The following is a 16509-nucleotide window of genomic DNA, read 5'->3' as shown; positions in this document are numbered from 1 at the left end:
TACGTACTTTCCTGCAATATTGAATCTCAATATAGATACGTGAGCACTCATAACTTAACTTTTATATATTAATAGTGTATCCCTGACTAGTGCTCGAGTATATATGATTGTGCATGTTTGTATATTTAATTTCATCATTAAATAGCTTATGATAGATTATGAATTTGATACATATGCGATTGAGATAAGGTATATGATATGTATGACGTTGGAAAGCTGGCGAAAATTTAATAACTTTTCATTTAGAAAGTGTATGATTTCGATGAACAGATTAAAAGATATCGTCAATTGAATTTTCTATAATTTTAAAGTATTATTGTTAAAATGATTATTATTATCGCTATCATTATTATTATCGTTAATGTTATTGTTATCGTCGTTATTATCGTTATTATCTAATAATCAATGTTATTATTATTATTATTATTATTATTATTATTATTATTATTATTATTATTATTATTATTATTATTATTATTATTATTATTATTATTATTATTATTATTATTATTATTATGATTATGATTATTATTAATATTTTTAAATAAATAATATTTTTATCAAAACTATCATTTTATTATTTTTATTACCATTATTATTATTAAAAGTATCATTAATATTAAAACTATCATTTTTATAAAAATTATCATTTTTAATAGAAATATCATTGTTATTATAAAATATCATCATTATTATTATCATTTTAGTATTATCATTATTAAAAATTTATCATTTTGAATAGAATTATTACTTTTATAAAATATTATTATTATTACAGTTAATATTAAAAAGTATCGTTATTATTAAGATTATCATGATTAGAATTACCATTTTATCATAATTAATATCATCATTAGTAAATATAAATATTATTATTATTATTATTATTATTTTATTATTAATAAAAATAATTAATATTATTATTACAAAATAATACAACTTTTACTCATTATTATTATTATCAATATTATTTTATCAAATAAATATGTGATGCAAATATATTTTTACCACACATAATATAATTACATTAATAATACATACCACTATATTTTTTGATATTAAGTGAACTTTATAAATTTTATTACTTAATATATATAAAAGTGTATTTTTATCATATATAAATTTTAATATAAAATTTTACTTATTAATAAATGATTTGTATTCTTTACTTTGATAAAAATCTGATAAATATATTTAAATATATAAAACAATTATATTTAAGTTATATAATAAGCATGTATAAATTTTGGAAATCGTTTGGGGTCAAATTGACTTTTGTTGACTTTGAATATCGATCTCGAGCATTAGGATTACGATACACTGTGACTTGACCTAATTTGATAGACATATATTGACCAATATATAAATATATATACTTAATATAGGTTCGTGAATCCAAGGCCAACCTTGCATTGTTCAATGTCGTCATATGTATTTTTACTACAAAATACAGTATTGTGAGTTTCATTTGCTCCTTTTTAAATGCTTTTGCAATATATATTTTTGGGACTGAGAATACATGCGCTGCTTTATAAATGTTTGACGAAATAGATACAAGTACTTAAAACTACATTCTATAGCTGGATTATTAAACCGAATATGCCCCTTTTTAGTCTGGTAATCTAAGAATTAGGGAACAGACACCCTAATTGACGCGAATCTTAAAGATAGATCTATCGGGCCCAACGAGCCCCATCCAAAGTACCGGATGCTTTAGTACTTCGAATTTATCATGTCCGAAGGTTGTCCCGGAATGATGGGGATATTCTATATGCATCTTGTTAAGGTCGGTTACCAGGTGTTCACCATATGAATGATTTTTATCTCCATGCAGTTTGAAAAATGCCTGATATGAGATGTATATTTATGAGAAATGGAAAATGAAAATCTTGTGGTCTATTAAAAATGATGGAAATGAATATTGATGTTAAACTAATGAACTCACCAACCTTTTGGTTGACACTTTAAAGCATGTTTATTCTCAGGATTGAAAGAAATCTTCCGCTGTGCATTTACTCATTTAAAGACACTACTTGGAGTCATTCATGGCATATTTCAAAAGACGCTGCATTCAAGTTGTTGAGTTCAATAAAGATTATGATTAAGTAAATGATAGATTATGTCATTTATAATTGGATATTATGAAATGGTATGCATGCTTGTCAACTTTCGATGAAATGAAGGTTTGTCTTTTAAAACGAATGCAATGTTGTAAAATGTATCATATAGAGGTCAAATACCTCGCAATATAACCATATGTTATTGTATTAGTCCATATGGATTAGGATGGGTAACTTCACTTTAATCCAAATAAGGATTTCTAAAGGAGGCAAACATGATCTGGATGCGGCGGGTCACGAAAACCTAGGGGCTGATGCATGTAGACAGTCTCTGATAGATTACCTTGAAGAAATGCGTTCTTGACATCTAGCTGATTAACAGGGCAATGTCGTGAGACTGCGAGACTAAGAACTGTGTTAATGGTGGTCGACTTTACAACCGGGCTAAAGGTCTCGTCATAATCAATATCGACTTGTTGGCTACGACTGTTGGCTACGACTGTTGGCAACGAGTCAAGCCTTATACCTGCTCAATGATCCATCTGCATTAAACTTGTGCTTATATAGCCACATGGAGCGAACTATGTTCGTGTTTGTGGGGCGTGGCACAAGGCTCTAAGTACTATTATTAATGAAAGCATTATATTCTTCGGTCATAGCGTGTTGCCAGTTAGGGTCTTTGAAAGCGTGATAGTATGTGGTAGGAATAGGAGATATGGTGGATACATGTAGGTTAAGATGTTGGACGAGTTTAGTGGGGCCTACACGGTGACGGATGACCATGGGATGAGTGGATGTTGTATAAGTGTTGTTCGGGATAATTTGTGGTTGTGGATTATGTGGCGGATCGTGTGGTGGTGAAGTGGGTGGAGTAGGGTTAGTGACAGGGATGGGTGTGGCTGGAGTGGTTGTCTCAGTGGTGTCAGGAAAGGTACAAAAAAAGTGTTTGGATGTGGGTTTAGGAAGGTATAGGAGGATGGGTTAGTGTGAGGTGAAGGCGAAGATTGAGAGGAGCCGTAAGGGAAGGTGGTTTCGTGAAGGTTACATGACGGGATAAGATTATTTTGTTGGTGGAGAGGTCGAGGCAGTGGTACCCGCAGTGATCGGATGGGTATCCGAGGAAAATGCAAGGGGTGGAGCGAGGTGCGAGTTTATTTGTGTTGTTGAGGTGAGGGTAACAAAGGCAATCGAAGACTCGTAAGGTGAATTAGTTAGGTGGTTGTCACGACCCCCGTCTCGATTTCCCAAGACGTAGTGTGACCTTCAACATAGTGTCCCAGGTCATAGTCAACGTAGCAGCGGAAACATAAATATTATTACATCACGGTCTCTGTTTTTAGTTTTGGTACATCGTGGTTATAAAATACAAGTACAGACATAGTACAAATATAAATACATCATAATCTAGCCTATCAATACTAGATTTAACAAAAGACATTTTTTAAAACTTCCACGATGCCCGACCTGAAAGTGCTTCCAAAAGTTAAGTACCTGAGATAAATACTTAAAAACATCAATATAAATATTGGTGAGTTTATAGGTTTAGTTACAATGCATAAATTAAAGTACATCTAGATTTCATGTATAAAACAGTTAAAAAGTGATTCTAGTTCATGAGCTTTCGATATCGAACGTTAACGTAAAAGTACCCGAAAACAAGTGTCACTTAAGGTGTAAGTGCATATGGTCAAAGGTTATGCATCCGATAGCCTAGAAGGCCTATCCTGATGTGAGGAGTCATCCTCAAATAGAACTATTCATAATATTCGCGTTTACCAAACCGGTAATTAACGATATCAAAATCGGGCTTTCTAAATTGACCTTTGTTAATCAACATAGAATATAGTTGTATTTACTTGATTCCAATATGTAAAACAGTAAACAAGTATTATCTCATCCCATAAGTATAAAAGATTGATTAAAAATGGGACTACGAACTCACAAGTAGAGCGGTGCGAAGCGTTCACGGTAATTGGTCAGATTGTGTTCGGTGTTCCGGGCTTGAGACCTAATAACATTTTAATAGGTCAGAGGTCTTACTATATGATATAGTACTTATTTAAGGTTTAAGATCAATCCCTTAAGTAATCTTACATGTCCAAATCGATTCTTGGTTTCAAAAGTTACTAGTTCTTAGTTTTAGAAAAAGACTGTTTTCGACTAGTTTTATCATGACATAAGTGTGGGTGTTTCTAAAGATATAGATATCCATTTTAAGTGAACTTAGTATCTATGGAAAGGTCTTTGAGTGTAGGTTCTAACCATGTAAGTTTATCCTCTAAACTCAGAACATAAGTTGGTCAAAAGTTCATTTCTTTACAAGTGTGCAAAACCATTCAGTTTTACACTATACAATCTTTTGCAAATTTAAAAATAGGAAAACTTATCTATTTGACTCAAGAACTTTATAGAAGCCTTAGAACACATAACATTGCTTGTTACCAAAAGTAATAGTCTCAAAGTTTTGATTAACCTTGTCTTTGGAGATAAGGTTTTAGACTAATTTCTGACTTCAACAAATTCTTGTGTCAACTAGATAGGACTATATCTTGATGATTTCTTAATGGATTTAAGTGATTTTACTGTCCTTGGTTTCCTTATTAAGTGTAATAATTAGATCAGAAGAATTTAGTTCGAAATCTATTTTATATTTTAATCTATACATGATTCTTTCACCCTTGGTCAGATTGCCATGAATCTGAACCTGTTTCACAAAATAAAATTCTAAAATGACTTTCCCTTTGATTTAAATCATGAAACTTTTACTAGAAGTCGCAAACACATATATGAACATCATATAAATTCATGAGTTCCAAATAGCAACCATAAGTTGGTGTTTAGGTCATAGACTTCAAGTAAAAATTTGGACAGCTTAAAGATAAAATAGTTTTACATAGTATAACCACTTTGGTTCTTACTTTAACTTCATTTTAAGAGATTGGACATATATAGATCTTAAGTATACTGATCTAGTATCAAAATCAAGGTTATCTTTATAATCATCCTTGAGTGAATTAACACTCTAGATCTAGCTTTTTACACCATGAAGGTTCTTGATTTTTGACTAGAAATGATGAAGAGATTAAGTTAGCTAGTTATACCTTGATGAAATCTACTTCTAAAGTTTCAAGAATATGATTATTATATGGCCTAAGATCTATATTTGAGAGTAAGAAAGAGTAAAGAGGGAAAGGGGAATGAAGAAATGGATGAATGAGAGGTAGAAGTGAGCTTTATATAGAGATCATGGTGGTGGTGGTGTGGGACGTGGCACAAGGAGAGGAGGGGGAGGGAGTGACTCATCCTTGCTCATTAATGAAGATCATGATTGTGTCTTGAATGATGCTTAGCTTAATGGAGAAGCATTAGAGAAGATATTTGAGAAGATATTTGATGATGGTGTATGATGATGATGAAAACATTGATGATGATGATGATGATGATGTTCTAGTCAATTTTTGGTTTTGCAAGTGTACATGTACTTGTGTAGGCTTTCTAATGTTAAATCCTAAGATGTTTACTTGTATGTTTAGGGTTTAGGAAGTAAGCTAAAGTTAGGTTCTAATCAAGATAGGTTAAAGTTGATAGAAATGGTTAAGTTCAAGGAATTCAAGACTAGTTGTGAAAATGAAGAAGTGTAGAAAAGTTTCTATCTTATGAACAAATGTTCAAATGAAATTGTCTCAAGTCATTATTCTAAATACTTAGTTAACAAGTTTATTTATTAAATTAATATATACATAAAAGTATAATTTTCAACTTTAGGGTTTATGGTAATGAATTAGGGTTCATAGTAGTGAACTAGGGTTTATGATGATAAGTTAGGGTTTATAACTTTATGCAAATATGTAAAGTAATACCCAAACAAGTAAAGCTTAAAATGTATCCTTAGAGCTATACAAACCCTAAAATAAACCAAGACATAGATTAATAAATTTACTCATCATGTCGGAAAAGATAACCTAAAGAAATCAACTAGACAACTTAAGTCGAAAAGCTAGAGTTGTGACAGTGGTTGTTTGTATAGTCAGGTGTGGGGAATTTCGTAGTTAATGGCGAAGGAGGGTAAAAGATTTAGGAGGTAGGTGGACATGTGTAAAGCTTCCACCCAGTATGTTGGTGAAAGTTTGGCTTGGAATAGTAGTGTGCGTATGAGGTTATTGATGGTGCGAATCGTTCTTTCGGATTTCTCGTTTTGTTGGGATGTTTCTGGACATGAAAAGCAAAGTTGAATGCCGTTTGATTTTGTTAATTGGTGAAATGGTGTGTTATAAAATTCTCAATCGAGGTCATATTGAAAGGCTTTTATTTTAGTGTTAAATTGTGTATTAACATAGGTGCGAAATTGAATAAATTTATTAAATACTTCAGATTTATTACGTAAAGGATACAAAGATAACGAGAATAATGATCAAGAAAAGTAAGATAATACTTAAAACCACTGAAACTTAAAACTGGTGAAGTCCATAAATCTGAATGTATAATATCAAACATAAAAGAAATTAGCGATCTAGAACTATGAAACGGAAGTCTCACGTGTTTGCCAAGTTGGCATGCATGTCAGAACTTAGGACACTTCGTATTATTACAAGCTATAGAATTATTTGAAATAAGTCGACGAAAAGCATCAACGCTGGGATGTCCTAATCGTTGATGCCAGGTGGTTAAGGTGTGAGAAGTGCTTGCTGGTTGGCTGATTTATTTTGAGTGGTGAGTGGGTACAGATCTTCGGTGTTGTCACATTGGAGGAGTAGGTGATGTGTCAGGTAGTTCTTTACAAAAAAACCAAATTCGTCAAAACAAACAGATACTTTATTATCAAGGGGAAATCGGCGTACATAAATAAGGTTTTTGACAATATTCAGACTGACAAGGACGTTGGACAAATATAGTGGTCGGTTAATATTAGGCAACACGCAATGCCAGTGTTAGTGACGGGAATGGTGTTCCCGTCACCAACGACGACCGATGGGTACATGCAATGATTAAATATAGTACTTAAATTATTAATGCTAGATTTCTAGATGTAAGATGTAAAGTAGCACCTGTGTCAATATGCTAGCCGACATTGGCGTAGTCCTGAAGAGTCATTGTGCCAAAGGCATGCGGTAAAAGTGTCTCCTGACCATAAAAATTAGGCTGCTGAATTGGGCCAGTGGGAGGTGCGGTCTGAGCTGAATCAGGCCCAACATAGTGGCCAGTTGGTGGATAAGCAGACGGCCCTGAAACAGAAGCTGGTTAGGCCTTATAGGCAGTTGCCGAAGAATAAGTAACAGACCCATGCATCGGAGTAGGGTGGAAGTGGGCTGCAGGTCCGCTGTTGTAGGCTTGGTGTGGAGGAGGTGTGATGGGCCTAAGGCCCATAAAAAGAAAAACCAAGGGGCCTGATGGTGTAGGCTAGAGGTGTACGTGGCTTGAAAGAAAAATGGGCTGCATATGGTGTATAGGCCCGATATTGTCCCTGTTGGGCTAGAAGCTTGTAAGTAACTAGGGGGGGGGGGGGGGTTGAATAGTTACTTAATACGTTTTTAAAAGTTTTTCAATGTTAAACAATATTTAATCTACTTCAACTCAAACTCAATGTGCATAGTGTTTATGTTTGAAGCGATATTGAAGATAAGGTAAAGAACATGAACACAAGGATTTATAGAGGTTTGGGTTGATGTTAACTAATCCACCTTAATCCACTCCTCGATACTCCTTATCGAGAGTTTGCTTCACTAAGCCTTTTCTCCAAACCCTGTGGAGATTCGATTTACAAATCCTGTATAACTAGTAGACAACACATCTAATCTTTCTAACTTAGATCAACTTGTCTTCACCTTAGAAAAGTATTAATTCCCAATGGAGTTAATCACCTCTTAATTCCCTATAAGGAAGATGATCTCTAAGCAAGCTAATTCTTTTAGTACTAAGTAAACTCACAAAGATAATAATTTTAAAGTAAGTTTACATCAATTCTATAATCTATGAGATTATAGAATTTCTCTTGCTAATCACAAACATATATGAATGAAGGTCTTGTGATTCTCAGATATATTTGAGTTGAAGCATGCAAGAGAGTCCCTAAATCATATGCTCTCCAAGTCTTGCTATTTAAAGTGAGAGACAAAAAAACTAGCCGTTGCCACGGCTCAGGTCACGGTCGACCGTGGGTCGACCGCACGCTATCTGGTCACTTTCACCTAGCCGTTGTATAGCCATTTGAATCCATTTAAACCTGATTCTTTTGACCCCTTTAGTCCATTTAATATCTGCAAAAGATACCCAACATCCTATACAAGTACTATATGAATTAAGTGTTTGATTTCTCTTGGATGTATTACTTTGATAGTGACTTGTCATATCCAAAAAGGTAAGTCTACATTTCTTGGATACTTGTCTTGATACCCATTTGAAGTAATTTCAGATTTGTCATAATCTCTTATTTGTATTTAACAGACATGCTTAAGTGCTATTGGTTAGTCAACATGTCATTATCAACATTATTCTAATTAATTACTAAGCATATTATAATTCATCTTTAAGCTTGCATTGAAGTAGGCTAAGCATGCATTTGTGGTTTCCTAACTTATAGCATATAGCAAGACAAAGATCATATTATCATTCATACATATTTAAATGAGTATAAGCAAGTTAGTAATTAGCACAAAGTCAAGTAATACTCATGTAATAATAGTAAGAATTCACTAGTGATCAATTTAAGATTAAACGCTCAGTGATGAGATAGCAATATACTAAGGCTATGTAAGTTTACTTGCAATATAGAACATTGCAAGATTATTGTATAAGTATACATTAATGTCCTAACACATGTACAAGGGAAGAGTCTTGGTTGGGACTTAATGACCATCCTAAGTATGTCTAGATACATTTTAATGATATAAGATATTTTTTTAACACTTATGTGTTATATATAATCAAAGCTAAAATGTCATTAAGATGTCATTAGGTGCGATTAACCAAGATTAGCATTCTATTGACCAAGACTCTTTTTGATATAAAGGAGGCAACTATTCTAAGCATGTTGAAAAAGGTTTTGTGAATTACAGATGCCTCGAAGTGGTTAAACTTTATTTGGTTAAAATTTTGAACAAAAGTTTTACCGACGAACCATGGTCTGATTGTAGTGTCAACCATTTACCAGGTTTCTCAGAAACTGTGGTATAAGACACCCCACGGTCAGACCAGCGGTCGACCATGGACCCAAGCCGTGTACTACATGAGTTTTGAATTCTTTTTGTTTTCCTAATGTTTTCACTCTAAGCTTCATTTAGTTTGGTCATTTGCTAGATTAAATGTGGATTAGTGAACTTGTATATTTATGTCAAGATGTCTATCATCACTTTTGATTATGTGTGTGTCATCATCAAACACTTATTACCGTTGGTTAAGATTAATATTATCTTTAAGCATAAACCAACATTTTACCCCTTTTTGATGATGACAAACACATAAGTTATGAGGGACATTTATCTATAAATACGCAAGTGTTAACATCACTTATACCCATAACTTTCTCCCCCTTTTTTTGAAGCAAAAAGGTTAGCTCTCACTGGAACTAAGCGCGCCCTTAGCGCAAAGCTCCCCCTTAAATCTTACGTGGTGGAAATTAACAACCACAAAACACACAAATCTTAAACATTTAATCATTCTTAAAATAGTGTCCTGAGATTTGCATGAGTGTTTACATATGGAGAATGAAATAACATATTCAGGTGAAAGTAAGATGATCACAGGGGATCATTATAATTCGAGAATCTCTTAATACCTACAATGTGCTTTATCTGCATGATTCCAGGTAGTTAGAGACATCATTTTGTGTGGATCACGTGCAATGGAAGTAGTAGAGACACACAGAGAGGAAGAACAGTTGGTCAATAGATTGAGATGTTCGAAGTTGTGTGTTAAACGAAGACCATAGGGAAGTGGTTGTGTAGGATCTTGATTTAGATCATTCATTCATGATGCCATCAGAAAGGCAATATTGACTGGTATTGACTGGTTCAGACACCATATCAGTCCTAGTTCAGTCATAGACAATCGATCATCATCATCTTTGCAGAAGAAGATGTTGCAGCAGATGATCATCTTCCATGTCTCATATTTCACTCGAACGTCACTATCTAGAAGACCTTCCTGTCATAGTGTACTTAGTTTGAGATTTGAATTGAGAAGGAGAGAAGTAAGAGTCCTTCGTGGAATGAACCGAGGTAGGAGTTGTATATGATTTTGAGTGTTATAGAATTCTACACCTTTTGATGGCACTTAAAGAATGTTTCCAAATTGTTTAAGTGTCATGAGATACATTTGATCAAACATTTTGAAATTTACCTTGCGATATGAGGTGAATTCAAAGTTTGAGTAGAATTCTTTGACAAGCGAAGGAAAGACATAAGTTTTAAGCAATTAAAATGACCCCCATACTATTTTATCAAACTCATCTTGAAGAGTAGGATAGTCATAGCAGAACACTTCACGTTCTTCTTGGATGTGTATTGAGTCAATATGAGAGGTTATCCTTATGTCATATGATGTTTTGTTGGGAACTCTTGATAATTTTAGATTTGAGTGATGATTAGAGTTAGAGAATAGAAAGGGTTTAGAAGAACTCATTGCTTTGTGGTGTAAGTTGTTTCTTACTTTCCTTCCTTTTAAAGAGAGTAAGTAACATAGATGAGAATGTCTTTATATTATTTTTGAGTAATTGTTGGTTTTAAGAATTTTCAAAGCATAGTTAAATATGATTGTGTTTAGATATTGGTTGCAGAGAAATGACATTGATTTGTAGTTGTTCTATATTTAATGAAGCAAAGGATTTTTGGCAGACGGTCAGCGGTTGAGTCTAAGGTCGACCGTGACTCGACCGTGTACAGTCTGTTGTCTTTGTTTTGTGTCAACAATCTTTCCTATTTATTTGTTAAGTAAGCATCATGCATTACAACATATATCTTGATAAAATAACATTCATGCAACAAATATCCAAGTCATAATAAAATAAATTACCAACAAATTAAAACACGTTTTTGACATAAACCAACATTTATCTTCAATCACTTTCTCCAGCAGCTCCATTTGAGTCTTCTACGTCAACATTTCTACTTGACCTGCATGATGTGATCTCAGCACTCCTTTTAATAATTTCTTCATTTTGGAATGAGTTTTCTTGTTCTTGATGTGATTTTTGTAAATTTGATCAAGCTTTCCATTAATGTCCAAAGTACGGACAGAGTCTGTAGTTTCTTCCTCATCACTATCTGATATTTCAATGGTCCTTTTACTTGGTTCACTTAGCCTTGTCTCTTCAGTTGTTTTCCTTCTTTTCAAAGTATGGTCGTGATCGAGTTGTCTCGGTGATAAGATTGTTCATTCTTGAAGCCATGAGAAAAGCAATGTTAACTGGCTCCTTGTTTTTCAAACACCAGATTAACGTAAGTTGAGTGGCGTGGATGCTGGAATGATTTTTAGCTTTACAGTAGACTGATGTTATGCGAGGTGTATATAAAATAGCTTTATATTTTAGCAGAAAATACTATTAAATACGATACAATTTTACACAAGATATTTATTTATTTAGAGAATGGATATACTTAAACCTTGCTACAACACTTATAGGCAGTGTACCAAATCGTACAGTAGTGTAGTTTTTAGTAAGTCCGGTTCGTTCCACAGGGAAAATATTTAAACAAAGCTTAACGCTATATTAGTTTACTTTTATAAAAATACAAATATATATATAAGTAATATTATTATTATAAAAGGGGGGTTTTTACCGTTTAATGACCGGTTTGTCGATTTTAATTCTTCAGTCGCAGTTAAAACCAAATGTAAAATATTAAATAAAAGACTTAATTTAAAGCGTAAAGTAAATAACGATAATGAAATTACGAATAATAAAAGTACGATAAAATAAACTTGCGATAATTAAAAAGTACGATAATTAAAAGTGCAATTAAATACAATAACAATAAATAAAAATGCAATAATTAGAAGTGCAATTAAATATAAAATAAAGGAAATTAAATATGAAATAAAAGAATTATGCTTATTTAAACTTCCGTAACCATGATGTTTGACGTGTTGATTTTAGTTTTATGCCCATGGGTTAATTGTCCTTTGTCCTGGATTATTTAATATGTCCGTCTGGTTTTTGTCCATAACAGTCCATCAGTCATAAATATAAAGTGCGAGTGTCCTCGTCAAATTATTCTTATACCCGAAGTTAAATATTCCAACTAATTGGGGACTTAAACTATAACAAGATTTTAATACTTTGTTTAATAATTACACCAGGATGTCGACTGAGTGTAACCCAAGGTTTTAATATTTTGTTATCAATTATACCAAGTGTCCTTGTACATAATTTCACCCCTGTTTTAATTATTCTAGTGGCTATTAATCCATTCCCGTGTCCAGTTAAATGAACGATTATTCGTACATATAAATACCCCGCCCATCGTGTCCGATCGAGTGTATATGGTAATTTATAGGGACGCCCAATTGTAAATCTTTATATTAACATTAACAAACTATCATTTAGTTAAACAAATATAAAACCCATTAATAGCCCATAGTCTAATTTCCACAAGTGTCGTTCTTTTGTCCAAACCCCAATTATGGTACAAAGCCCAATTACCCAATTTTAGTAATTAGCCCAACATCATGATTACTTCGGATTAAATAAGCATAATAATAACTTAGCTACGAGACATTAAATTAAAAAGGTTGAACATAACTTACAATGATTAAAAATAGCGTAGCGTTACACGGACAGAATTTCGACTTACACCCTTACAACATTTGCTAACATACCCTTATTATTAGAATTATAATTAAAATTAAAATTAAATTATAAATATAAATATTACGTATATAGATAGAGAGATTGATGGATATATATGTTTTTGCGTTCACCAAACTGCGAATTTATAGGAGATGTGGCCTGACTTTTCATGCCATGCGATCGCATGGACTTTCTTCTTCCTGGCCATGCGATCGCACGGCCAGCTGAGAGAGCTCACATGTTGCTTGTTTCCTTGTACCGACGTTTTATAAATATAATATAATATATATATTAATTTTAAGAATTAATTATATATTATATTATATTATATTCATATGCATAGTTGACTTGTAATTTTTAGTCCGTTGCGTCGAGCGTTGACTCAGGTCCCGGTTCCGGATTTTTGAACGTCCTTGCGTACAATTTAATATCTTGTACTTTGCGTTTTGAATCTTGTACTCATGTGATTTCGAGACGTTTCTTATCAATAATTGGAACCTCTTTGATTGTATTTTGTACTTTTGAGCTTTTTGGACCTTTGCGTCTTCAATTCGTCGAATCTGTCTTTTGTCTTTACCTTTTATTATTTAAACGAATATCACTTGTAAATAGAACAATTGCAACTAAAAGCTTGTCTTTCTTGAGGAATAATGCTATGAAATATATGTTTGCTTTTAGCATTATCAAATATTCCCACACTTGAGCGTTGCTTGTCCTCAAGCAATATAGTCTTGAAATACAAGAATCACTTCTTTATTCTTCACACTTTGTACATCAGTGATTTCTTTACGGCGGTATAAACAATGGTAGTAACGATGTGGTTTACAGTCCCACATGACTATAAAATTTAGATCCATTAAGGAAATTGGATCTTTATGAAAACATTTGATCTTTTAAAAATTAAATCTAGTTTTTTCCCTAGATAAGTTTTCCGGAATAACCCTTCACCGGTGTTTGCAAAATATTTTTGTGGGCTTGGTGGGTTTCAGATTTGAAAATTTTAGCTCAAAACTTATGGTTTTGTGTTACCCACTTGCTAACCTTGTATTAGGAAAGCAACACATCCAGTTTACTTGTCCCGTATATTACCTTTCAGTAAACTACCGTCCGGTTGTAAAGGAAAGCGTTGAATAAGCAACTGTTAAGGCAATGTCCCCTGACATGCTTTTAATTATGGTCTATAACGTGTCGGACGCAATTACTATCCTTGGTAGGAGCAATAGTAAAGCTCACCCTTATAATTTTCTGGTCTGGCACAAGGCCCTGTCTTTGACTATGCTATGCAACCACCGTTCTTACGGTTGACACCCGATTTGGTTCAGGTGACCTAATGAATTCCAGGTGAATTCCTAGGATTTTACGTTCAATGGTAATGAACGCATTGAAAATGGGTTTTCAGAAAACAAATCGGTTTATAATTTGATCAAAATATTTTCTCGTTCAGGCTCGAGTTTAGATATCATTGAATTCCATGAGTTTGAATTCTCAATCTTTAAGGTCAATCTCTAGGATTGAGTAATATCAGGCTTAAAAGCTGATTTTTAATCTTTAAGGAGATTATCCTTTCTGGGGATCTGATTCATTAGTCTTATCCAGCTAATTTGCACGGTGCCCCCCATTTTACGAGATAAATCCTTCTCATGGTTAGGATAAATCTGACCACTTGGCAACCCTGTTTAATGCTGAGGTCCGTGGATTTCCTGCTGATTTTAGTGATGACTTTTCTAGGTGTTTCGTCAACCTACAGCTGGTCTGGACGACAACTTCATGACCTAAATCAAGAAGCGCGTGTCTTTTTCGGAAGACTTTACTTCGTTTTAGTGATGGAATTGATTCTCGTGTAGATCCATCTCTTCTTTTCTTTCATCGGGTAAAATAGTTTAGTTTAGTTCAAAGCAAAAGTATTTTCAGTTATTTGTTTTAGAAATATGTGACATATGTTTAAGATAACTTGGTAATTTTTCCCACACTTGGCTTTTATTTTCCTTTTTATTGTCCTCTATTCCATTTTAAATGAATTTTAACATTTTGGTTTGTTTCTCAATTTATGTCCTTTCTGAGGTAACAATAATTTCGGTGTTAACACCTAGTTTTATCGTTCATAAATATGTATAAACATGATTTTGAGTTCATTTAATTGAAAATTTTGAAAAATTTTACTAGAATTGGGTAGTCAGTATATAAGAGTAGGGCTGTTCTTTATCATCAGAGAGCACTAGATTCTAATACAACTACTACGTTACTAGTATTTTTAATGGTAACCAAGCGTTTAAGATAAAAATTTTTAAAAATTCGAAAGAATTTAACCCCTTTCCACACTTAAGATCTTGCAATGCCCTCATTTGCAAGAAATCAGTAACAATTTAAATTATTGAGGGTGATTAGCGTAAAAATGATTAAATTTTACCAAAGTTTCCAAACATATTGGTGTTTGGTTGCTGAATGATAAATGGTGCATATCATTTGTTCATTTTGACTGTTGTTACATCACATTTATTTGTCATCTTGTCATCAAAATTAGTAGCTTTTGCTGAACTTAATGCCAGTCTTTGAAAATGCGCTGTTTTACCCTGTTTTGTACAATTGACAATATACATACATACAAATATAATCATGCATGGTAATTTGAAATGGGACTTAATATCCCACTTTCAAATTCTAAATATGAAATATTAGTACACAATAATAATAAAAATGATAAAAATTACACAAATATATCCAATAACATAAGTTTAAACATAAAAAAATCAAAAGATAAAAACATAAAAATCATAAAAATAACCAAATGGAACTAAATCAGTCTGGATATGGGTTCCAGTTCATCTCGTCAGGTGGGTTCCATTGTTAGTTATAGGTGTTTTGATAGGCTTGGTTATAGTCATACCGGTTAAAGGGTGGTCGGATATCGGGGCTATGTGGCGGAAAATGAGCAGGTCGAGTAGGTACATAGTTATTTGGTACCTGATATGATAGCTGGCTCATGATTTGGTGCTGATGAACTAGCCAGCTATCGTGTTGGCGTCGCCTATAATCCTCGTATACTCGCTCGGAGTTTCACTGCTCATACATACTATGTCTGGCCGCGTTCGTCATTGCTTCCTCATCTATACGAACGTGGACGTCAAGAATAGCATCTCGAAAGACATCCCTAATGTCTTCCGCCTCCTCCATTTCCTCGTCTGAGCCTCTCTCTACCTGAGGATGAGATCCCTCATAGGGTACTGCCTGGTTACGTCTACTTTTCAATACCTTAGCACCCACATAAACTTTCAATCCTAAGGGCTCAACCTGTTCTCTACAAAGATGTAATGGACCCCCTTGGTTCCTATCAACACCTAAATACTCTCCAATGAGAGTAACAAAAATACCTCCTCCTATTATACTCCCGTCCTGCATTCCTTCTACCATTTTAGATAAATAAAAAGCAACACAGTAAGGGATATTGACAAAGCTTCTAGGATCCCGAATACACTTTAGGTAGAATAAATCATGTAAGGTAATTTTTTCTTTATTATGACCTCTCTGTGTAATCGAGTTAGCCAAAAATCTATGAATAATACGAAGCTCGGCTCTGTCAATATGTGTATAGGAGTGTCCTCCTGCTCGTGTAAAAACATCAAAATGTGACATACGCCTCCAAATGGCGTCAGCGTCAAAGTTACTATC

At 33.4% G+C, this 16509-nt stretch overlaps 1 pseudogene; it reads right to left on the bottom strand.

Moving 5' to 3' along the window:
- Positions 1 to 16509, bottom strand: part of LOC139849167 (uncharacterized) — a 159376-nt pseudogene that overhangs the window by 31044 nt on the left and 111823 nt on the right.

Source organism: Rutidosis leptorrhynchoides, chromosome 5 (genome assembly GCF_046630445.1).
Source record: "Rutidosis leptorrhynchoides isolate AG116_Rl617_1_P2 chromosome 5, CSIRO_AGI_Rlap_v1, whole genome shotgun sequence".
Lineage (NCBI taxonomy): Eukaryota > Viridiplantae > Streptophyta > Magnoliopsida > Asterales > Asteraceae > Rutidosis > Rutidosis leptorrhynchoides.
Note: the sequence above shows the minus strand (reverse complement) of the source record. Positions and strands in the feature narration are given on the sequence as shown.